Source organism: Bubalus bubalis, chromosome 6 (assembly GCF_019923935.1).
Source record: "Bubalus bubalis isolate 160015118507 breed Murrah chromosome 6, NDDB_SH_1, whole genome shotgun sequence".
Classification (NCBI taxonomy): Eukaryota; Metazoa; Chordata; class Mammalia; order Artiodactyla; family Bovidae; genus Bubalus; species Bubalus bubalis.
In genome coordinates this window covers 12,057,351-12,081,774 of record NC_059162.1, presented here as the reverse complement: position 1 = coordinate 12,081,774, position 24,424 = coordinate 12,057,351, and the positions used below count along the sequence as shown (strand labels likewise).

Here is a 24,424-nt window from a genome sequence, read left to right as displayed (position 1 = left end):
CTGGAAGAGAAATGAGCATTTGGGTAGGCGGTCTTGGGATTATGGAAGGAGCAGATTGTTTTTTGTTTTTTTTTTTTTCTTTCTTCAGACAGTGAATAAAGGGAAGGTTCGTTGGTAAGAGAAGGAAGTCAGAGTAGTGGTGTTGTGTGGTAGGTTTGCTTAGAACAGAAATCAAAGACCAACTTTTCTGAGAGAAAAAAAACATCTGCAAATGAGATGCTGTTTCTGCAACTTCCATTGCTCCTGGCTCTCCTCGTGGGTGGAGACAATAAAGAGAATAAGAACTCTGTTCCAAAAGGTAGGTATATGTGTGTGTGTGAATGTGTGTGTGTGTGTGTGTGTGTATGTGCGCATGTGCATACCTGTGTGTATGGGGTGGTTTCCCAAACCAGAAGATTAAGAATATCAACCTAGTTTCATTCTGAGCATCCCTGACCCAGACCCCTGTGCTCTCATAGCACATAGGGCTCTGGGGCAGCATGTGCCTGCTGAGATACCTTGCCTTTCATCTAGATTCTGAGTTTCCTTTCTTTGGCATCTTTCATTCTCCAGTCTCTCCTTCCCAATGCCCCTCCTCATTGTCTTTGTTCTTTTCCCACAGACTTTCAGGAGCCCGTTTCCTTCGAAGTCATCTGTGTCTTATCCTTTCACAACAGTTCTTGGGTGCAAAGTCTGGGCTCAGGCTGATTGGGTGAGTTGCAGACTCATGGCTGGAAGAGCAACCCTGGCACTATTATTTACCTGTGGCCTTGGTCCAAGGGCAAATTTAGCAATGAGGAGTTGATGGAACTGCAAAGTTTTTCTCACATGAGCTTCATTTGATTTGTTCAGGCATTTTATAGCCATGCCAGGAAATGGCAATTTGAATGTAAGTTCATTTTCCTTAACAGGGATTGGGGATATGGTAGGGGGTGTGTGGGTTTTACTGAGTTTATTTCTCTAAAAAACAACCTCCAATCAATTCTGAAACTTAACTCTCCAAACCATAGCATTGCAATTGTATCCTTTTGGGCAGAGGGTATAATCCAGACCCTGATTTCGTAGAAGGTTCAAGACTTCTGCTATTTACGGACTCCTCTCTCATTGACTGCAGGCTTGTGCTTTATTATCTTGCATCTTGGTCACTTGCAAGAGCCCCTTTCCCCAGTTTCCAACTAGGCATCTATGTCTATATATTCAGTGTTATCTATTGCATTTCATTCATCCTGGGTTATTTTAACCCCCACTTTCTCACATTAAGTCCTTCCTTATTCTCTTGCTCACATAATTTACACTGCCTTCTTTAAATATTTTACCCTCTTCCTTATGTCATCCATCTCTTCCTATATTCCCAGTTGCCAATAATTCCCCTTTCTCTGAATATCTGATGAAACCAATCTTGCTTCATTTCCTCGAATCATCTGAAATTCTCCCTTCTGTTTCCATCATCCTTTGATTAATTTTATCTTTTTTTATGCGCTCTTTTCTCTAATTTTTTTTGCCAGATCCCTTTGAGGTACAGATAGCAAAAGGCTGTGAGCTGCAAGCTGGGGAAGCCCCAGTAGGCTTTATGATAGTTGCTTATCAAGGATCAGACTTCTTGAGCTTTCAGAACAAGTCATGGGTGTCCTCTCCAGAGGGTGGAAGGAGGGCTCAGGTCCTCAGAAGATTATTCAATTTGTTCCGAGGAACCCAGTTAATAATACACAAGCTCCTCAGTGATACCTGCCCACGTTTCCTCTAGGGTCTTCTTGATGCCAGGAAGGCATATCTCCAGAGACAAGGTTAGTCCCACACCCTTTTCCATTAATATTTTGTTCTAAAATCATACCTTTTCTTTTCCTAACAAGGAACTAAGAGGGGGAGGGGATAATGGGTGACAGTCCTAGATATGGGAAAGTGAAAGTTGCTCACTTGTATTTGATTCTTTGCAACCCCATGGTCTACTACAGTCCATGGAATTCTCCAGGCCAGAATATTGGAGTGGGTAGCCTTTCCCCTTCTCCAGGGGATTTTCCCAACCCAGGGATTGAACCCAGGTCTCCTGCATTGCAGGTGGATTCTTTACCAGCTGAGCCACAAAGGAAGCCCAAGAATTCTGGAGTGGGTAGCCTATCCCTTCTCCAGAGGATCTTCCTGATCCAGGAATCAGGCCAGGGTCAATGTGGGAAAGTGTGTCTATCTCAATTGATGTGAAAATCTGAACTTCTTGGTTTGCATTAGAGTCCTCATCTGACTATCTTCCCTGTCCTTTGCAGTACGACCAGAGGCCTGGCTCTCCCTTGGCCCCAGTCCTGACCTGGCCAACTGACGCTGGTTTGTCATGTCTCTGGCTTCTACCCAAAGCCTATTTAGGTGATGTGGATGCGGAGTGAGCAGGAGCAACAGGGCCCTCAGAGAAGTGATGTCTTACCTAACGCTGATGGGACATCGTATCTTCGGGTTTCCTTGGATGTGGAAGCCAGTGAGGCATCTGGCCTGAGTTGCCCGGTGAGGCACAGCAGGACATCATCCTCTACTGGGGTGAGGAAAAACTGGAGCCCCGCTGGGATGGGAATAGGTGGTTCTTAAGCAGACTAAGAGAGCCAGGTGAAAAATTGGGGATTCTAGGGACTCCAGACCCAAAAAGAATAAAAATAAAATAAAAAAATATAGAAGTTGAAAATGAGAACTCTAGAGACATAGGGAAATCTTGAGGTTAGATGAAGGAGGGATGAGAGAAGAAATAGGGAAGAAGGAGAAGGTGAGGTGACACTCCAGTAACAAAGGAAGAGCACAGAAATGCAGTAAAACAGTGGGTGGGTTTGTGAGGACACCTGTGTGTGTCCTGTCCACAGATCATCACAGCTCTGTGGGCTGGATGGCCTTGGCAGTGAGTGTGACCCTGGTGCTCATGGCAGGTCTTGCATTTTGGCTTTGGAAGCACTGGTGAGTTCTTTGTGTGCATCCTTCCTGCCCCTTTTCAAGTGTCCACTTGTCTGTCCATCCTTTTTCTTCTCTCTCTCATCAGTTTTCCTCTTTCCAGCCCTCTTCCTTCTTAGCAGTCATTTCTTACCTCCACTCCATCTTTGTTCTCATTAGGACACACCATGAATCCCCAAACTCTGTTCTCCCTTTGGAATGAGATCCCAGCTGCACAGGAGCTCAGGACACATCTAAACAGACTTAGGTGATGATGGCCTTTCCACTCTCCTTACAGAGAGTTTTTAGTTGTTGTGATTTTCTGCTTTATGATCAGCTGTCAATGAAGCTAAATGCATTTTTGCAGAATTTGTCATTCTAACCTGTGTTTGGGATTTTAAATTCTGAATGGAATAAGGTCCTAGGATCCTTCACGTATTCAAATGTGAGTGCATCATCAGGCTTATTTCAGATGTTACTTCCTCCAGAGGGTCTTCCCTCATTCACAAGTGGAAGCTGTCTCTGCCTCATCTGAACTGCCATTGTAATTTAACTGAACTTTTAAAAATCCTCCTCACGTTAGACCCTTTGTTGTAGCTATTTATTTCCCCTTTCCCTTCTATTTTATAAGCTTTTGAGAACAAAGTCCATGTCTTTTTACTATTTGTATCTATGGCAAAATGTCTTATCTGTATGTAGTATATTGTAAGTAAAAATCTGGGCTGAATTTATTCTGAATTTATGATCTTAAAAACATTTTTTTCCTTTCTGTCATCTTTGTAGTAGTTGATACATCTGATGCTCTTCTGGTTAAAGGTCTTTTCACTTGGCCAAGGGACTGCACTTAGTGATCTTAGTTTTTAGTCATTTCTCTGAGCTCTTGAGGAGAAACAGTTTTATATTTGACCATTCTTATTTTTTAACTCTAGAGATTAATTTGGATGAAAATATTTCTTTATATTGAGAGTCAATTGTACTGCAAGGATATCAAACCAGTCAATCCTAAAGGAAATCCATCCTGAATGTTCATTGGAAGGACTGATGCTGAAGCTGAAGCGACAATACTTTGGACACCTGAGGCGAAGAGTGTACTCATTGGAAAATACCTTGATCGTGGGAAAGATTGAGTGTAGGAAGAGAAGGGGATGACAGAGGATGGAAATAGATGGATGGCATCACTGACTCAATGAACATGAGTTTAAACAATTGTGAGATAGGGAAGGACAGGGAAGCCTGGGCATGCTGCAGTCCATGGGGTCGCAAAGAATTGAACATGAGAGTCATTGAACAAATTGATTTATAAGTATTCTAAATAAAAAGCAGAAGGCAGAATGTAGGCTCATATTATTTAAAATATTTCAGTGATAAGGAACAGAGTTATCACCTTGCTAGACATATAGAATCTTGGACCTCAGCTGAGACTTCCTGAAACACAATTTGTATTTCAGAAAAATCAGCAGAGTTTATAAATGCATTAAAATTTGAGAAGTATTGATATTGGTGATATCCACAGCTGGGTATTGTTTTTGCTTTGGCTCCATCCCTTCATTCTTTCTGGAGTTATTTCTCCACTGATCTCCAGTAGTACATTGGGCACCTACTGACCTGGGGAGTTCCTTTTTCAGTATCCTATCATTTTGCCTTTTCATACTGTTCATGGAGTTGTCAAGGGAAGAATATTGAAGTGCTTTGCCATTCCCTTCTCCAGTGGACCACATTCTGTCACAATAGACTGGTTCCAAATAAGAAAAGGAGTACATCAAGAAAATACCCATAATACCAGAACTGTCACCCTGCTTATTTAACTTATATGAAGAGTATACCATGAGAAACGCTGGGCTGGAAGAAGAACGAACTGGAATCAAGATTGCCGGGAGAAATATCAATAACCTCAGATATGTGGATGACACCACCCTTATAGCATAAAGTGAAGAGGAACTCAAAAGCCTCTTGATGAAAGTGAAAGAGGAGAGTGAAAATGTTGACTTAAAGCTCAACATTTAGAAAACGAAGATCATGGCATCTGGTCCCATCACTTCATGGGAAATAGATGGGGAAACAGTGGAAACAGTGTCAGACTTTATTTTTAGGGGCTCGAAAATCATGGCAGATGGTGATTGCAGCCATGAAATTAAAAGACGCTTACTCCTTGGAAGGAAAGTTATGACCAACCTAGATAGCATATTCAAAAGCTGAGACATTACTTCGCCAACAAAGGTCCGTCTAGTCAAGGTTATTGTTTTTCCTGTGGTCATGTATGGATGTGAGAGTTGGACTGTGAAGAAAGCTGAGTGCCAAAGAATTGGTGCTTTTGAACTGTGGTGTTGGAGAAGACTCTTGAGAGTCCCTTGGACTACAATGAGATTCAACCAGTCCATCCTAAAGGAGATCAGCCCTGGGTGTTCTTTGGAGGGAATGATGCTAAAGCTGAAACTCCAGTACTTTGGCCACCTCATGTGAAGAGTTGACTCATTGGAAAAGATTCTGATGCTGGGGGGGATTAGGGGAAGGAGGAAAAGGGGACGACAGGGGATGAGATGGCTGGATGGCATCACTGACTCGATGGACGTGAGTCTCAGTGAACTCCGGGAGTTGGTGATGGACAGGGAGGCCTTGCGTGCTGCAATTCATGGGGTCGCAAAGAGTCGGACACGACTGAGCGACTGAACTGAACTGAACTGAACCCCAAGATTATGAGATATTTTCTTTAATCTATAGTGCTCAAACTCGAGTGGATGTGAGCATCAACTGAAAGGATTTTAAAGCAAATGTCGCTCTCTGGGACCTACCTCCAGAGTTTCTAATTCTTTAAGTCAGGCAAAAGTCCTAAGAATTAATTTTTTTTACAATTTCCAGATGATGCTGATTCTCTTGGTCTAAGGATTTGACTTTGTAAATCACTGTACTATTATATCTTTGAGAAGCTTAACTATTTTCCTTTTTACTAAAAGTAAATATGTAGACTATACCTGGACTTGATTTTTGTGTGTAGTATGAAATAGGGGTAAAATTGTATTTTTCAGTATTATTTAATTGATTAATAACACTACATACAGTACCAGTTGTATTGTAATTTAAGTGTCCATATGTATTATGGGCATTTTCTGGACTCCTTATTCTGGTCATTTCTTGCATAAATCTACCCATTTGTCAGTGCAATGTAGTAAAGTGATCTTGGTTACTCTAGTTTGTAATAAATCTTGATAACCACTAGAGTGAGTTTCCCCTACTTTTCTCATCTTCTTTAAGTGCATCTTCTGAAAGGAAAGGAAAATATAATGTTGACCTTCAGGCTTAATAAATAAATGTCAGACATCTCTACATTTTAGAAAACAGAGTTGTCTATTTCAGTGTAAACATAAACACTGGGGCAACAATTATGAACAAGAAAACAATAGAAAATTAAAACCTTTTTGAAGTTAGAGGTTACTTTCAGAAGCTATAGCAACGTGTGTGAAGTCTGCATATCTATGACCTCTGTTAAAAATTACATTTGAAAGTCAATAAGACTTTGAAAAGTGAAAGAGATAAAGTGAAGAGGATTTTGAAAGTGAATATATCCAGTGTTATAGCCTGAACCGTGTCTCTCTAAACACGGTTGAAGCTCTAATAACCAGTGCTTCAGAACACAGCTGTATTTGGAGGGAGTGCCTTTACAAAGGCAATTAAATTAAGACAAGGCTGTTAGAGTGGGCCCTAATCAAATCTGAATGGTATCCTTACAAGAAGAGGACATTTGGACACACAGAGAGTCAAGAGGGATGTGTGTGCATAGAGGAAAGATGGTGTGGGGACACTGATGTGAGAAGATGGCCATCTACACACTAAAGAGAGAGCCTGTGGGAAGAGGCAAACCTGCTGACACCTTGACCTTGGACTTCTGGCTTCTAGATCAGTGAGAAATAAATATCTGTTCGAATCGCCCAGTCTGTGGTACCTCTTATGGCAACACTAGCAAGCTAAGAAATACATCCAGTGTTGGCAGAGTCTTCTTTTAGATGACTAGGTATTAAGCAAAGTAGGCAAGTAAACAAGCAAATAAGCATTACAGGATAATAGGTAAAAACTTAGCATTTGCAGAACATGTTAGAGACAAATCAAAGTTTTCTTAAAATATTTTTTGTAGAGGATACTCTTAAGGAGAACTCTGAGTAAATATATAGCAAAGGATGTCTTCATCTGCTTTCTATCTGAATATAAGGGTCCTCAGAATAAAATGGGAAAAAAAGTATTAAATGCAATCGGTACAAGAAAAGGTACCCAACAGATGTGCTATTATCCTTCTTATGTAGTGATTGCTGAAACAGCTAAGAGCCATTAAGCAGTTGACCAAGCAAATGTGCTTTGTTCAAGATTCTCATCAGGTTCTTATGGAGGAGTTAAAGTTGATATCTAACAGGTGAGGTGTTATATAGGTGTTCGTCATGTAGGTTCAGCTCAAACCTTCTTGATATCTTCATCAATTTATGAATTAAAAACCACTTGAAATATCCTCATGGATATACAGAATCTCTGTCCTACATGATTATTGCAGCCAGTGTGTGGGTTCTGAGTGAGCAGGACCATGTAAGCAGTTCAGATATAGATAAAATTAATTTAATGAGGTTCATTCATTCCTATACTTTCTCTCATAAGAGAAATATGACTCTTTACATTTATGGTTGGTTTACATGTTTCTTTCTCTAGAGTATGACCTTCTTTATTTTACTCTTTCTCATCTTAGTGTTCAGCACATCCTTTGGCATTTATTAAATACTAGTTGAATTATTAAGATATAATTGAAATCTAAAAGAAAGAAACTTTGCTTAAATGGATTTGTATTCTCAAGTTGCCTACAATTTTCTGTTGTTTTCTTCACTGTATAAATGAACATTATTTGTCAAGTTCATTAATATGCCTTGGAGCTTTTCTTTTTCTTGAATCTAAAGATTTATCCCTTTCATTAATTCTACAAAACTCTCAGCCATATTTCTTTAAATATTTCCTCTTCTCATTACTTGCTTTGTCTCTAATGAAATTCCTATTAGACTTATACTGGATTTCATGTTAGTCTTCATCACTCTCAACTTCTTCGTTCATATTCAACAGCTCTTTAACTTTGCACGGTGCTATAGGAAATTCTTTAGCTTTCCCAATATAGAAATAATTAAAAATTGCTTTTTCTATTGGTTGCTGAATACATGTGTCAATATTTTAATTATAGTGTTTAGAATAGTTATTTTTATAGGCTTAGTACGCCTGGTATTTTTTGATGTCTCTTTCTCTGCTGATATTACTTCTTTTCATATCTTTAAGCTTTTAAAATATTAATATAATTTCCTTTATGTGTGATTTCTTGAGGGATCTAACCTATATTTGCTTGCCTGCCAACTTTCTTTTTGCTGAATTCTTTCTTTCTGTGTCATGTAATTTTGGATTGGGGAAATTAAATGTTGGGAATTCTCTGATGGTCTAGTGGTTAGGATTGGGCCCTTTCAAGCCCAAGGCTCAGGTTTGATCCCTGGCCCAGTAACTAAGATCCTGCAAGTGACACAGCCCACATTTTGTTTTAATTGATTGGATTGTGATTTCTAGAATCACACATGAGAAATATTTCTGATCTCTAGTATCAGATTTGTGATGAGCAATTCGGAGAATGAGAATCAAACAAGTCAATGTTCAGTGAATACACAGCCAGGCAAACTTTCTTCCCTGGATTAATTAATGGATTCTTTCTAGTTCATCTTGTCACTTAGAAGACTGTATAGCAGGAAACTCAGTTGCAAATTTCACCTTATTTGTCTGGTCTCAAGGCCCTGTTTCCTGATACAATTAACCACAATAGTCAAATCCTTATGGAACCTACGCGTTGTCTTGCATGCTCAAGCATCATTTCCTGTTCGCATCTCTGGGTTTCCATTTCTTCTATGCTTGGTTCCCTTATTTCTTCATGAATGCAGCTATGTATTTAAAAAAGAATTAAAAGACACTTTTTATCTTGAATTCTGGATCTTTTGGAGCTATGTAGTGTGCCATCTTTCCAGAAATAGAATCCATAATTGCATTTTATGTATTTATACACTGGAACCCACAGTAGTAGATATAATGGTCATTTGAGTTAAATTCACCCATTACAGTCCATTTTAGCTCTCTGATTCCTAAAATGTCAATATTTACCCTTGCCTTCTGTTTGACCACTTCCAATTTGCCTTGATTCGTGCATTCAAGGTTCCTATGCAATATTGCTCTTTATAGCACTGGACTTTACTTCCATTACCAGTCACACCAGCAACTGGATGTTGTTTTTGCTTTGGCTCTGTCTCTTCATTCTTTTTGGAGTTATTTCTCCACTGATCTCCAGTAGCATATTGGGCACCTACCGACCTGGGGAGTTCATCTTTCAGTGTCCTATCTTTCTGCCTTTTCTTACTGTTCGGGGTCTTCCCTGGTGGCTCAGAGGGTAAAGTGTCTGCCTGAAATTCGGGAGACCTAGGTTGATCCCTGGGTTGGGAAGATCCCCTGGAGAAGGAAATGGCAACCCACTCTAGTATTCTTGCCTGGAAAATCCCACTGACAAAGAAGCCTGGTAGGCTACAGTTCATGGGCTCGCAAAGAGTCAGACACAACTGAGCGATTTCACTTTCACTGTTCATGGGGTTCTCAAGGCAAGAATACTGAAATGGCTTGCCATTCCCTTCTCTAGTCAGCCACGTTTTGTCAGAACTCTCCACCATGACTCGTCCATCTTGGGTGGCCCTACATGGCACTTCCAGATGTTCAAGCTGGGTTTAGAAAAGGCAGAGGAACCAGAGATCAAATTGCAAACATACACTGGATCATCAAAAAAGCAAGAGAGCTCCAGAAAAACATTTACTTCTGTTTTGTTGACTGTGCCAAAGCATTTGACTGTGTGGATCACAACACACTATGGAACATTCTTCAAGAGATGGGAATCCCAGACCACCTGACCTGCCTCCTGAGAAATCTGTATGCAGGTCAAGAAACAACAGTTAGAACTGGACATGGAACAACAGATTGATTCCAAATCAGGAAGGGAGTCCATCAAGGCTGTATATTGTCACCCTGCTTATTTAAACTTAAATGCAGAGTACATCATGAGAAATGCTGGACAGGATGAATCACAAGCTGGAGTCAAGTTGCTGGGAGAAATATCAATAACCTCAGATAAGCAGATGACACGACCCTAATGGTAGAAAGCAAAGAAGAACTAAAGAGCCTCTTGATGAAAGTGAAAGAGGAGGTTGAAAAAGTTGGCTTAAAACTCAATACTAAGAAAACTAAGACTATGACATCTGGTGCCATCACTTCATGGGAAATAGATGGGGAAACAGTGGAAACAGTGACAGAATTTATTTTTCTGGGCTCCAAAATCACTGCAGATGGTGACTGCAGCCATGAAATTCAAAGATGCTTGCTCCTTGGAAGGAAAGATATGACAAACCTAGACAGTCCATTAAAAAGCAAAGACATCACTTTGTGACAAAGATCCATATAGTCAAAGATATGGTTTTTCCAGTAGTAGTGTAAGGATATGAGAGTTGGACCATAAAAAAGGCTGAGCACTGAAGAATTAATGCTTTTGAACTGTGGTGCTGGAGAAGACTCTTAAGAGTCCCTTGGGCATCAAGGAGATCCAACCAGTCCATCCTAAATGAAATCAGTCCTGAATATTCACTGGAAGGACTGATGCTGAAGCTGAAGCTCCAATACTTTGGCCACCTGATGTGAAGAACAGACTCATTAGAAAAGACCCTAATGCTGGGAAAGTTTGAAGGTGGGAGCAGAAGGGGATGACGGAGGATGAGATGGTTGGATGGCATCACCAACTCAATGGACATGAGTTTGAGTACACTCTGGGAGTTGGTGATGGACAGGGAAGCCTGGCGTGCTGCAGTCCCTGGGGTCACAAAGAGTCAGACACGACTGAGCGACTGAACTCAACTGAACTGAACACTGGAATCCAAGAATCACATGATAAAACAGTGCTTTAGATTTGAAAATGACTCAGAAAGAAAGGTGAGATTAGGTTGTAGGGTAGGGACTATGAAAAGATGGAGAAGAAGACCAAGAGTTGAGATAAAGGCTTAGTGGAGAATGAAGGGAAGACACAGAACAATGAGAGAGGAGGGAGACGCAGAGTAGTGAAAGAGGAGAACACACTGGTCAGAAGGTGTAGGAGCATAGTAAGGCACAAAATTGTTGGAACCAAACGTGTTGCTGGACATATTCAGTTCTTTTCACTTAATCATGTTACAGATAAGAAAACTAAGATCAGAATGCTATGATCGCTCCAATATACTACTATATCCAGCAAGTGTCTATCCAGGAGTTTATCTTGCTCTCAGTCCAAAGCTCCTCTTGAAGTGTGAAGTGACAGTCACTCAGTCATGTCTGACTCTTTGCCACCCTGTGGATTGTAGCTGGCCAGGTTCCTCTGTCTATGGAATTCTCCAGGCAAGAATACTGGAATGGGCAGCCATTCCCTTCTCCAGGGGATCTTCCTGACTCAGGGATCAGACTGGGATCTCTCTCATTGAAACCAGATTCTTTACCATCTGACCACCAGGAGTGCAAAGTATTTGCTGTGAGGGATGAGAAGCAAACAGACCAGATGCATGAAGCCAGAAAAGTGAAGGGGAATCTTGAAGCAGAGTGGGAGGGAAAATGAGGCCAGTGAAAGGCACATCATTGTAAGAGGCAGTGGATTTCTTTAGCAGGGAAGCTCAGGTTTCTTTTGGTGGGGAGGAGATGTAGGATAAGCCTGTGAGATAATGTAGGGAGGGGAGCTCACACCTTGGTCCTGAGGGGATGGAATTAAAGAGCTAGATTGTGTATGGAGGAGCACCAAGAGACAATTGTTAGAAAGAATATGAGATTGCTGGTGGCCTAAGCACCAATGATTTAAGTCTTGACCAATGCATCAAGAAGGATCCTCAGGGAGGTCTGGTGACCCAGGGAAGAATACCGGACTCCCCTAGGATATCCAGCCAACTTTATTTATAATTAAGGTATATCCCAGCATGCTCAGATTTCTCTTCTAGGTTTTGCTGGCCCACCCTTAGTTCTTTTCCTTCTTTTTTCCCTCTCTGGTCACAGTCATCTCACTCCTGCCCCCACCTTATCCCTTGAGTTTGGCTTTCAGTTCTGTTTTTTCTCAGCTCCCCCATTTCTCAGTATTTCTCAGTCAGCTTCTGAGAAACCCCTATCATTTCTCCTCCTTCAGAGCTGCCCTTCATCCACCATAGCTGGGTGTATGCTCAGGAGTGGTGCTCCCTGGGAAGCTTCAGGTCCACAGTGGGGCCACAACTCAAGTACCAGCTGCTTCCTGCTCCCTGATTAGGACCAACGTTGCCCACAGAGGTGCGATGAAGAATCAGGGGCTCTGCCCCACTTTTCTCTCCAATCCTCCTCCTGCTCCTCCCTCTCAGCTTCCTTTTCTTCCTCCTCCCATCCCAGCCTCTACCACTCTCCTCCTCTTTCTTCTTGTTCCTCCCTCCTCCCCTCTTCTTTCTCTTCTGGGCTTCCTTCTCTCCTCCTCCATCTGTTATGTCCTTGGTCTCTTTGCCTTGCTCCTAACCTGTTGTTTCCAGTCTCCATTCCTCAGGTAGTTAACTCCTCTTCCTCTTCTTCCCACCCAAACTCAAACTACCTCCTCCTTGCTTTCCCCCAGTCTACAGTGAATTGTATAAGCACTGGTGGCTACAGAATTTTGGAGTCCAGCACCAAATATAAATGAGGGACCTCATATTTAAAAAGCAGGGGGAAAATGCCTTTCCTGGTTCTCTTGCAGGCTTGCAGGCTTTGGTATTTCCTTTGTTCTCTTGTATCAATGGAAAGTTCCTTTGTGTGGTTCTTAAAGAAGATTTATGGTCACACTGTTGCCTCTCTTGCATCAGTGGAAAGTTCCTACTACTCCTTGCTCTCTCACCTGCTTGGAAGAGAAAGTAGGGGCATTATCTTAATCTGGCTCTGTCTTATTCTTAAGGGACTTGGGTCTTCTAAGTGTTCCCACATTGCTCTCAGCATGATGTAATCTCTAATAGGTGAGGACAGGCTCTTTTAGCGTCCCTTCTCCACTTTTCTCCTTCCTCCAGCTGCTGTGTGTCTTCACCCGTGTTCTGAAGACAATAGAATTTTCTTCCCTTCCCCTCCCATGCTCCCAGCCTCTCTCCTTTTCCGAATGGGAGATAGTGGGGGCAAGATCTGGTTGGGACTTCCTGCCTTTCTCAGGTCTCAGGCTTGTACTGTGAGGAAGGATTTCTCTGGTCTACATACTTGATTCCAGTCTTTCAGGAGCCCTTGGTGAGGTACATGGAAAAAAGTGAATTTCCCTTGTCTGTGGATCCTAAGGGTTTTATACATTCACACCAGCCTTTAGGAATTTATTAACAGTTTTAGCTGAATTATTCTTACTGTCTTGTGCAGCATCTGGCATCTGTCCCAAATAAACAAGGATTTGCTTTTCTTATTTCCTTGGAGGAATATGTCTTTCCTTAGGTTTTGGGTTAATTGGTGGTCCTGATACATCAGTATTGTGATGGTTTCAAGAAAAGTTGTGATTTTGCTTATCCAGCTTTTAAAAATTATAAGTATTCAAGTGCAGCTCTTTCCATCTTTCTATTTTCTAATCTTAATTTTCCATTCTTTGAATTAGCTCAAGATAATTTCTGATTAGTTGTATACCAAGAAATAAGAAAATAAATAGCCTAAATGCATCTATCCAGGTGATAAGTAGCATAAACAAATATTTAAGAGACTTTGCTGCTGCTAAGTCGCTTCAGTCATGTCCGACTCTGTGCGACCCCATAGACGGCAGCCCATCAGGCTCCACCATTCCTGGGATTCTCCAGGCAAGAACACTGGAGCGGGTTGCCATTTCCTTCTCCAATGCATGAAAGTGAAAAGTGAAAGTGAAGTCGCTCAGTCGTGTCCGACTCTTAGTGACCCCACGGACTGCAGCCTACCAGGCTTCTCCGTCCATGGGATTTTCCAGGCAACAGTATTGGAGTGGGGTGCCATTGCCTTCTCAGTTATAAACACCATGAATGAGGGAAATCAGCATTTCCAGCAGAGAGCAGCATATGATAAAGCAAGCATGGAACATTCAGGGACGACCAATAAGAAGAGAATCTTGTATAAATAACTCCAGAATACTCTATTCACTTTACTTCCCACATATTATTACTAGTTTCTTATTATGTGTTGACCTAAAACAAATAGATGACCAGATGTATCCCCATACAAGATGGGTTTATTCAGGAAGAACAGAGAATTGCAATTTGGCATCTGCAATCATGCTGAGCCATGTGAAATCCTGAGAACCCCCACTTTGGGTTTCCTGACTTTACTTAATTGAGGTTTTTGTTTATTAATTTTTACATCATTAATAGAGACTTACAGCAGGATCCTTTGTGTAAACACCATACTTATTAGCATGTACTTTAGTCCAAAAAACAAAACAAAACAAAACCCTAAAGTTTCTCATTTCATCAAGTAAGGTTTTTTTTTTTGCTGTTGTTCAGTTGCTAAGTCAGGTCTGACTTTGGGACCAATGGGCTACAGAACACCAGGCTTCCTGTCCTTCACTATTTCCCAGAGTTTGCTCAAACTTATGACCATCTCATCCTCTGTCACCCTTTCTCCTTTTGCCTTCAATCTTTCCCAGCATCAGGGTCTTTTCCAGTGAATCAGCCCTTTGCATCAGGTGGCCAAAGTCTTGGAGCTTGAACTTCAGCATCAGTCCATCAAATGAATATTCAGGGTTGATTTCCTTTAGGATTGACTGGTTTTGATCTCCTTGCTGTCCAAAGGACTCTCAGGAGTCTTTTCTAGCACCACAGTTTGAAAGCACCAGTTCTTTGGTGCTCAACCGTCTGTATGGTCCAACTCTCACACCTGTACATGATTACTGGAAAATCCATAGCTTTGACTCTATGGAGCTTGGTCAGCAAAGTGATGTCTTTGTTTTTTACTTGGTAATTTCTTTTTTTTTTTTAATTTTATTTTATTTTTAAACTTTACATAACTGTATTAGTTTTGCCAAATATCAAAATGAATCCACCACAGGTATACATGTGTTCCCCATCCTAAACCCTCCTCCCTCCTCCCTCCCCATTCCATCCCTCTGGGTCGTCCCAGTGCACCAGCCCCAAGCATCCAGTATCATGCATCGAACCTGGACTGGCAACTCGTTTCATACATGATATTTTACATGTTTCAATGCCATTCTCCCAAATCTTCCCACCCTCTCCCTCTCCAACAGAGTCCATAAGACTGTTCTATACATCAGTGTCTCTTTTGCTGTCTCGTACACAGGGTTATTGTTACCATCTTTCTAAATTCCATATATATGCGTTAGTATGCTGTATCGGTGTTTTTCTTTCTGGCTTACTTCACTCTGTATAATAGGCTCCAGTTTCATCCACCTCATTAGAACTGATTCAAATGTGTTCTTTTTAATGGCTGAGTAATACTCCATTGTGTATATGTACCACAACTTTCTTATCCATTCATCTGCTGGTGGACATCTAGGTTGCTTCCATGTCCTGGCTTTTATAAACAGTGCTGCGATGAACATTGGGGTACACGTGTCTCTTTCCCTTCTGGTTTCCTCAGTGTGTATGCCCAGCAGTGGGATTGCTGGATCATAAGGCAGGTCTATTTCCAGTTTTTTAAGGAATCTCCACACTGTTCTCCATAGTGGCTGTACTAGTTTGCATTCCCACCAACAGTGTAAGAGGGTTCCCTTTTTGTTTTAACTTTCCTTTCAAGGAGCAAGCATCTTTTAATTTCATGGCTGCATTCACCATCCACAGTGATTTTGGAGCCCAAGAAAGTAAAATCTGTCACTGCTTCTACTTTTTCCTCTTCTATTTGCCATGAAGTGGAAGGAAAGTTATGACCAACCTAGATAGCATATTCAAAAGCAGAGACATTACTTTGCCAACAAAGGTTGATCTAGTCAAGGCTATGGTTTTTCCTGTGGTCATGTATGGATGTGAGAGTTGGACTGTGAAGAATGCTGAGCGCCGAAGAATTGATGCTTTTGAACTGTGGTGTTGGAGAAGACTCTTGAGAATCCCTTGGACTGCAAGGAGATCCAACCAGTCCATTATGAAGGAGATCAGCCCTGGATTTCTTTGGAAGGACTGATGCTAAAGCTGAAACTCCAGGACTTTGGCCACCTCATGTGAAGAGTTGACTCATTGGGAAGGACTCTGATGCTGGGAGGGATTGGGGGCAGGAGGAGAAGGGGACGACAGAGGATGAGATAGCTGGATGGCATCACCAACTCAAAGGACGTGAGTCTGAGTGAACTCTGGGAGTTGGTGATGGACAGGGAGGCCTGGCGTGCTGTGATTCATGGGGTCGCAAAGAGTCAGACATGACTGAGCGACTGATCTGATCTGATCCTATCTGATGGGCCCAGATGCCATGATTTTAGTTCTTGAATGTTGAGTTGTAAGCCAGCTTTTTCACTCTCTTCTTTCACCTTCCTCAAAAGGCTCTTTAGTTCCTCTTCATTTTCTGACATTAGGGTGGTGACATCTGCATATCTGAGGTTGTTGATATTTCTCCCAGAAATCTTGATTCCAGCTTGTGATTCATCTAGCCTGACATTTTGCATGAAGTACTCTGCATATAAGTTAATTAAACTGGGTGAAAATATACAGCCTATGGTACTCCTTTCCTAATTTTGAACAGTCAGCTGTTCCATGTAAGGTACTCATTGTTGACCCACATATAAGTGGGCCTTCAGAAGCATTACTACAAAGCTAGTGGAGGTGATGGAATTCCAGCTGAGTTATTAACTAAAAGAGGATGCTGTTAAAGTGCAGCACTCAATATGTCAGTAAATTTGAAAAACTCAGCAATGGACATAGGTCTGGAAAGGATGTTTTCATTACAGTCAAAGAAAGGAAGTTGAAAGAATGTTCAAACCTTGATTCAATATCTAACTTAATTTCAGTTTCGGCCTTCATCAGAAATGTAATCATAATCAACCATTTTGTAATTTTGAATTGGCACTGATGAGATAATCTTCCAGGTAGGCTCTCTCCACCTTCCAGAGGAAGAAGAGGCAATCTACATGATAAAATTCTTGCCATTCCCTTCCCTTCAAAAATACATCCTGCCCTAAAATAACCCTTTCTTTTCTTTTGAAAATTGCTCCTCTGCAATGAGGTTCGTGACATTGTCCAGGAGACAGGGATCAAGACCATTTACATGGAAAAGAAATGCAAAAAAGCAAAATGGCTGTCTGGGGAGGCCTTACAAATAGCTGTGAAAAGAAGAGAAGCAAAAAGCAAAGGAGAAAAGGAAAGATATAAACATTTGAATGCAGAGTTCCAAAGAATAGCAAGGAGAGATAAGAAAGCCTTCTTCCACGATCAATGCAAAGAAATAGAGGAAAACAACAGAATGGGAAAGACTAGGGATCTCTTCAAGAAAATCAGAGATACCAAAGGAACATTTCATGCCAAGATGGGCTCGATAAAGGACAGAAATGGTATGGACCTAACAGAAGCAGAAGATATTAAGAAGAGGTGGCAAGAATACACAGAAGAACTGTACAAAAAAGATCTTCATGACCCAGATAATCACAATGGTGTGATCACTGACCTAGAACTAGAAATCCTGGAATGTGAAGTCAAGTGGGCCTTAGAAAGCATCACTACGAACAAAGCTAGTGGAGCTGATGGAATTCCAGTCGAACTATTCCAAATCCTGAAAGATGATGCTGTGAAAGTGCTGCACTCAATATGAAAGCAAATTTGGAAAACTCAGCAGTGGCCACAGGACTGGAAACGGTCAGTTTTCATTCCAATCCCAAAGAAAGGCAATGCCAAAGAATGCTCAAACTACTGCACAATTGCACTCATCTCACACACTAGTAAAGTAATGCTCAAAATTCTCCAAGCCAGGCTTCAGCAATATGTGAACCGTGAACTTCCTGATGTTCAAGCTGGTTTTAGAAAAGTCAGAGGAACCAGAGATCAAATTGCCAACATCTGCTGGATCATGGAAAAAGGAAGAGGGTTCCAGAAAAACATCTATTACTGCTTTATTGACTATGCCAAAGCCTTTGACTGTGTGGATCATAATCAACTGTGGAAAATTCTGAAAGAGATGGGAATACCAGGCCACCTGATCTGCCTCTTGAGAAACCTGTATGCAGGTCAGGAAGCAACAGTTAGAACTGGACATGGAACAACAGACTGGTTCCAAATAGGAAAAGGAGTTCGTCAAGGTTGTATATTGTCACCCTGTTTATTTAACTTCTATGCAGAGTACATCATGAGAAACTCTGGACTGGAAGAAGCACAAGCTGGAATCAAGATTGCTGGGAGAAATATCAATAACCTCAGATATGCAGATGACACCACCCTTATGGCGGAAAGTGAAGAGGAACTCAAAAGCCTCTTGATGAAAGTTAAAGTGGAGAGTGAACAAGTTGGCTTAAAGCTCAACCTTCAGAAAACGAAGATCATGGCATCCGGTCCCACCACTTCATGGGAAATAGATGGGGAAACAGTGGAAATAGTGTCAAACTTTATTTTTCTGGGCTCCAAAATCACTACAGATGGTGACTGCAGCCATCAAATTAAAAGATGCTTACTTCTTGGAAGGAAAGTTATGACCAACCTAGATGGCACTTTGAAAAGCAGAGACATTACTTTGCAACAAAGGTTCGTCTAGTCAAGGCCATGGTTTTTCCTGTGGTCATGTATGGATGTGAGAGTTGGACTGTGAAGAAGGCTGTGCTCCAAAGAATTGATGCTTTTGAACTGTGGTGTTGGAGGACTCTTGAGAGTCCCTTGGACTGCAAGGAGATCCAACCAGTCCATTCTGAAGGAGATCAGCCCTGGGATTTCTGTGGAAGGAATGATGCTAAAGCTGAAACTCCAGTACTTTGGCCACCTCATGCGAAGAGTTGACTCATTGGAAAAGACGCTGATGCTGGGAGGGATTGGGGGCAGGAGGAGAAGGGGACGACAGAGGATGAGATGGCTGGATGGCATCACTGACTCGATGGACATGAGTCTGAGTGAACTCCGGGAGTTGGTGATGGACAGGGAGGCCTGGCGTGCTGCGATTCATGGGGTCGCAAAGAGTTGGACACGACTGAGGAACTGCTCTGATCTGACCACCTTTCTTCCTATAAAAACTCTCCATTTCATACTGTTCCTCTGTGTACCCTTCTAGCTGCTAGAAAGAATGCTGCCCAATTCATCGAATAACGTCCATTAGATCTTCAAATTTACTCAGTGTAAACAGTTTTTTAAACAGGCTATAGATCAAATACCTCAAGGCAACCTCTGAAGACAAGATCCTGTTGGGAAAACAAAAAAGTTAAGGGCCACCATTTTAGCAAATGTTTCAAGGAGGCTGTTTTTTTTTTTTTCTTTGTTGTTGTTTGTTTAGAGTTTATACTTTATAATAAGTCTCAGCACGCCAGGATTTACAATTCTTGTTTTAGATGTTTTTTTCTCCCAAGGAATTTAAAACGTCTTTGAATAAAGTGATTGTATTTTCAGCCACTACATAACACAATTCACAGGTGTAATAGATGCTTGGTTTAGGCAGATGCTAAGTGATTCTTTGGTGAGTGAATATATGTCCATATAGGTCAAATAGAGGAGGTTTTTCTTTACATGTTTCAATATTCCTGTGGTCTTTGTGATGGCTACTGGCTATTCCCTGAGAATAATGAAGAATATGTATCAGTTTATACTGTTTCTCAGAGAACTCATAGGGGATTCTGAAAAAGCTAATAAAGGAACCAAGACAAGTCAGAGATATGAATGAGGTGGGGTGAAGGTGAGAAAGAGGAAGAGAATATTTGAGGAAATATTCAGAAAAGCAAGAGAAAGACTAACTGACGGAAAAGTGCAGGGGCATGAGAATATTAGATATGGTGCTAAGAAGATGGTTAGCTTCATTCTTTTATTGTAGGAATGAGAAAAGAGGCCTTACAAATACATTGACTTTCTAACAAGATTTGGTCCATAGCAGTTAAATTATAGAAAGGTGAGCAGAATGGATGTTGGTGACAAAGAGAGAAACTGGAATCCAGAGAGGAGTATCAGAACTGGAAGGGAAATGAATATCTGAGTATGTGGTCCAGGGCTTAGGGAAGGAGCAAGCTTGCTTTTTTCAGTCAGGGAGTAAAGGAAAGGTTTGCCTGTTGGCAGGAAGAGGAAGTCAGAACAGAGGTGTTTTGGGGTAGGTTTGTTTAGAACAGAAATCAAAGACCTACTTTTCTGTGAGAAAGGACATCTGCAAATGAGATGCTGTTTCTGCAACTTTCATTGTTCCTTACTCTCCTCCCAGGTGGTGACAATAAAGAGGGTAAGAGCTCTGATCCAGGAAGGTGTGTGTGTGTGTGTGTGTGTGTGTGTGCACGCGTGTGCATGCATGTGTGCCTGTGTAATGGTTTCCCCAAGCTGGAGATTGAGAGTTATCAGCCCAGTTCCATTCTAAGTATCCCTGACTCCAGGTCTCTGTGCTCTCTTGAAGGCTGCGTATAACTAACTCTTGGGACCCTGGGGCAGCCAAATGTCCACTGAGATATCGATGGCTTGCCTTTTCTATTATATACCAAGTTTCTCCTCTTTGGTACCTTTCTTTCTCCATTCTCTCTCCTTCCCAATGTCCCTTCTCATTCTTTTGGTTCTTTTCCCACAGGCTTCCAGGAGCCAATCTCCTTCTAATACATTTGGATTTTATGATTTTACCACCATCCCTGGGTACAAAATCTGGGCTCAGCTTAGTTGGGTGACTTGCAGACTCATGGCTGAAAAAGCAGCTCTCACATAGTCATTTATCTTTGGCCTTGGTCCAAGGGCCACTTCAACAATGAGGAGTTAATAGAACTGCAAAGTGTGTCTCACAGGAGATTCACTATAGTTTTGCAGGTATTTCACAACAATGCCAATCAGTGGCAACTTGAATGTAAGTTCATTTCCCTCAATGGGGATTGGGGATACAGTGCGAGGTGTGTGTGTGTGTGTGTGTGTGTATCTCTGAGTTTCTTATTTCTCTAATATACATCCTCCAATCAATTTCCACTCAATTCTGAACCTTACCTCTCCCTACTATAGAACAGCAGTTGGGCAAGGGGTGTAATCCAGACCCTGTCTTTCCATAATTTTCAAGACTTCTGCTACTTATACATTTCCCTCTCATTGACTGCAGGCTTGTGGTTTATTATATTCCAACAGTGGTCACCTGTGACAGCCCCTTTCACTCAACTCTGACTAGATACCTTCAGTTTCCTCACTCTATGATGGACTCCTTAAAGTGTGACTTTCGTCCCCATTCAATCTCTTCAGCTATCTCTATTTACACACTCAATATAACCTATTGCATTCCACTCACTCTTGATTATTATACTCCCCACTGTCTCACTAAGTCCTTCCTTATTATATTATTATCTATTATCTACATCCTTTATATTGCCTTATTCAAACACTTCTCCTTATGCCATTCATCTCTTTCTCAATCTCCAACTACCACCAATTTCCTTTTCTTTGAAATTTTCTCAAGCCAATCTTGCTTCATTTCCTCAAATCTTCTAAACTTCTTCTTTCTGCTTCCAACATTTTTTGATTCACTTTTTCCTTTTAATGTCCTCCTTTCTCTGATTGGTAACTCCTCTTCCCTAGATCCCTTTGAAATACAGATAACAGAAGGCCATTAGTTGCATGCTGGTGAAGCCTCAATAGACTTTGTGTAGTTTGCTTATCAAGGATCAGAACTGCTGAGCTTCCAGACAAGTCATGTTGGTCAGCACACTATTCAGCTTTTACAGACACACCCAGGAAATATATGAGGTGCTGAATGACATCTGCCCATGTTTCCTCTTGGGTCTTCTTGAGGCTGGAAAGGCATATCTCCAGAGATGAGGTCAGTCCTGCACCCTCTGTCCACAAATTTTTTGTTCTAAAATCACGCCTTCTCATCTTCCTAACAAGGAGCCAAGTAGGGGAGTGGATAATGGGTCACGACTGCTAACGGTGGGAAAAGTATGTCCATCTAAAATGACATGAAGCTCTGAACCTCTGAGTCTGTACTAGAATCCTCATCTGACTATTTTCTCTGTCCTATGCAGTAAGACAAGAGGCCTGGCTCTCCCTTGGCCCCAGTCCTGGCCCTGGCCATCTGTGGCTGGTTTGTCATGCCTCTGGCTTCTACCCAAAGCCCATTTGGGTGATGTGGATGCAGGGTGAGCAGGAGCAATAGGGCACTCAGAAAAGTGATGTCTTGCCTAAAGCTGATGGGACGTGGTATCTTCAGGTTTCCTTGGATGTGGAAGCCAGTGAGGCATCTGGCCTGAGTTGCCAGGTGAGGCACAGCGGTCTAGGAGGCCAGGACATCATCCTCTACTGGGGTGAGGAGGAACTGGAGCCCCGCTGGGATGGGAATATGTGGTCCTCAAACATAGAAGGAGAGCTAGATGAAAAATTGGGGGATTCTTGGGACTCCACACCCAAAATGAATAAAAATAAGAAATACAGGAGTTGAAAATGAGAGCCCCATAGATATAGGAAGGAGGTTAGATGGAGTCATCTCTGATGAGGGATAGGAGAGGAAATAGGGAGAAGGAGATTGTTGAGGCAGATACTTGAATAACAAATGAAGAGCACAGAAATGCAGTAAAGCAGTGGGTCAGTTTGAGAGGACACCCTTGTGTGCACATCCATCCACAGATCATCACTGCTCTGTGGGTTGGATCATTTTGGCAGTGATTGTGCCCCTGGTACTCCTAACAGGTCTTGTATTTTGGCTTAGGAAGCACTGGTGAGTTTTTGTGTCCGTTTTTCCTACCCTTTCCCTCAGTCTCCACTTGCTTGCCCATCTTTATTTTCTCTCTCTTTTCTCAGTTTTCCTCCTCCCAGCCCCTTTCTTCTTATCTATCAGCCCCTTCCTTCTCACCTCCATCCCATGTAGAATGACTTCCATCTCTATGCTCATCAGGACACACTTTGAACCCCCAAGCACTCTTCTCCCTTTGGAAAGAGATCCCAGCAGCTCAAGAGCTCAGGACACATGTAGACATAGGACTGTGATGATGACCTTTCCATTCTCCTTGTCTACAGCTGTTTTGGTTGTTGTTTATTTCTACCTAATGATCGATATAAGCTAAATGTAATTTTGCAGAATTATTTTTCTATCCTGTGTTATAAGGCTTTAAAATTCATAATTTAAATTCTGAATGGAATTAAGCCCAAGGGCCCTTCATGTATTTAGATGTGAAGAAACCATCAGGCTTATTTCAGGTATCCCTTCCTGAAGAAGACCTTCCCTGATTCACAAGCGGGAGCTGTCTCTGCCTCATCTAAAGTGCTATCACAATTTAACTGGATTTTGCTAAATCTTCTCCTCATTTTAGACCTTTTGTTGTGGCTATTTAAGTTCCTTTTCCCTTTTAATTTTTAAGCCTTTTGAGAGCAACATCCACGTCTTTTTACTATTTGTATCCCTGTCAAATTGTCTTACCTGCATGCACTATGCTGTCAGTAAAAGTCTGTGTTGAATTTGCACCAAATTTATAGTCTTCTAAAACTCTTTTACTTTCTGCTATCTTTGTTGTGTTGAGGCATCTGATGCTTGTCTGGTTAGAAGTCTCACTTTGGCAAGAAATTTTGCACTTTCCTAGTTATTTAGTGATTTCTTTGAGTTGAAACAGATGCAATTTTCCATTGACTGCTCTTTTTTTTTTTTAAAAAATTTGTTTTACTGAAGTATAGTTGATTTCCAATGTTGTGTGAATTTCTGCTCTAGAGCAGTGTGATTTATATATATATACACACACACACAAGAATATATAAAAGAATATGATAAGGAATATATTTCATATTACATATATTTTATTTATTTATAATATATTAATTATTATATATCACTTAATTAATATATATTTCATATTCTTTTCCATCATGGTTTATCACAGGGAATCGTGGTCTATTGAATACAGCTTATATCATTATATCACTTATATCATGGTTTATTGAATATAGTTCCCTGTGATATGCAATAAGACCTTGTTTATCCATTCTATAAACAGTGGTTTGCATTTGCTAATCCCAAAATCTCAGTCTATCCCTCGCTACTTTGTTTCTCCCTTGGCAATCACAAATCTATTCTGTATGCTTTAGAGTTTGTTCCTGTTTTGTAGATAAATTCATTTGTGTCATAGTTTAGATTCCACACATAAGAGATATCACATCGTATTTCTATTTCTCTTTCTGACTTACTTCACTCAGTATGATAAGCTGTAGGTCCATCCACGTTGCTGCAAATTGCATTATTTCATTCTCTTTTTGTGGTCGAGTAGTGTTTCATTATATACATGTACCACATCTTTATTCATTCATCTGTTGATGGACATTTACCTTGTTTCCATATCTTGGCTATTGTAGGTAGTGCTACTCTGAACATAGAGGTGCATGTGTCTTTCTGGATTAGAGTTTTGTCTGGGTACATGCCCAGGAGTTGGACTGCCAAATCATGCTACTGCTAAGTCACATCAGTCGTGTCC

General features: G+C 41.3%; 2 pseudogenes; both read left to right on the top strand.

Annotated features, from left to right (window-relative positions):
* Window positions 1-216: 216 nt before the first annotated feature.
* On the top strand, window positions 217-3,103 carry LOC123333962 (annotated as a pseudogene).
* A 17,750-nt stretch (window positions 3,104-20,853) lies between these two features.
* Window positions 20,854-22,796, top strand: LOC123334195 (annotated as a pseudogene).
* The last annotated feature ends 1,628 nt before the right edge of the window (window positions 22,797-24,424 follow it).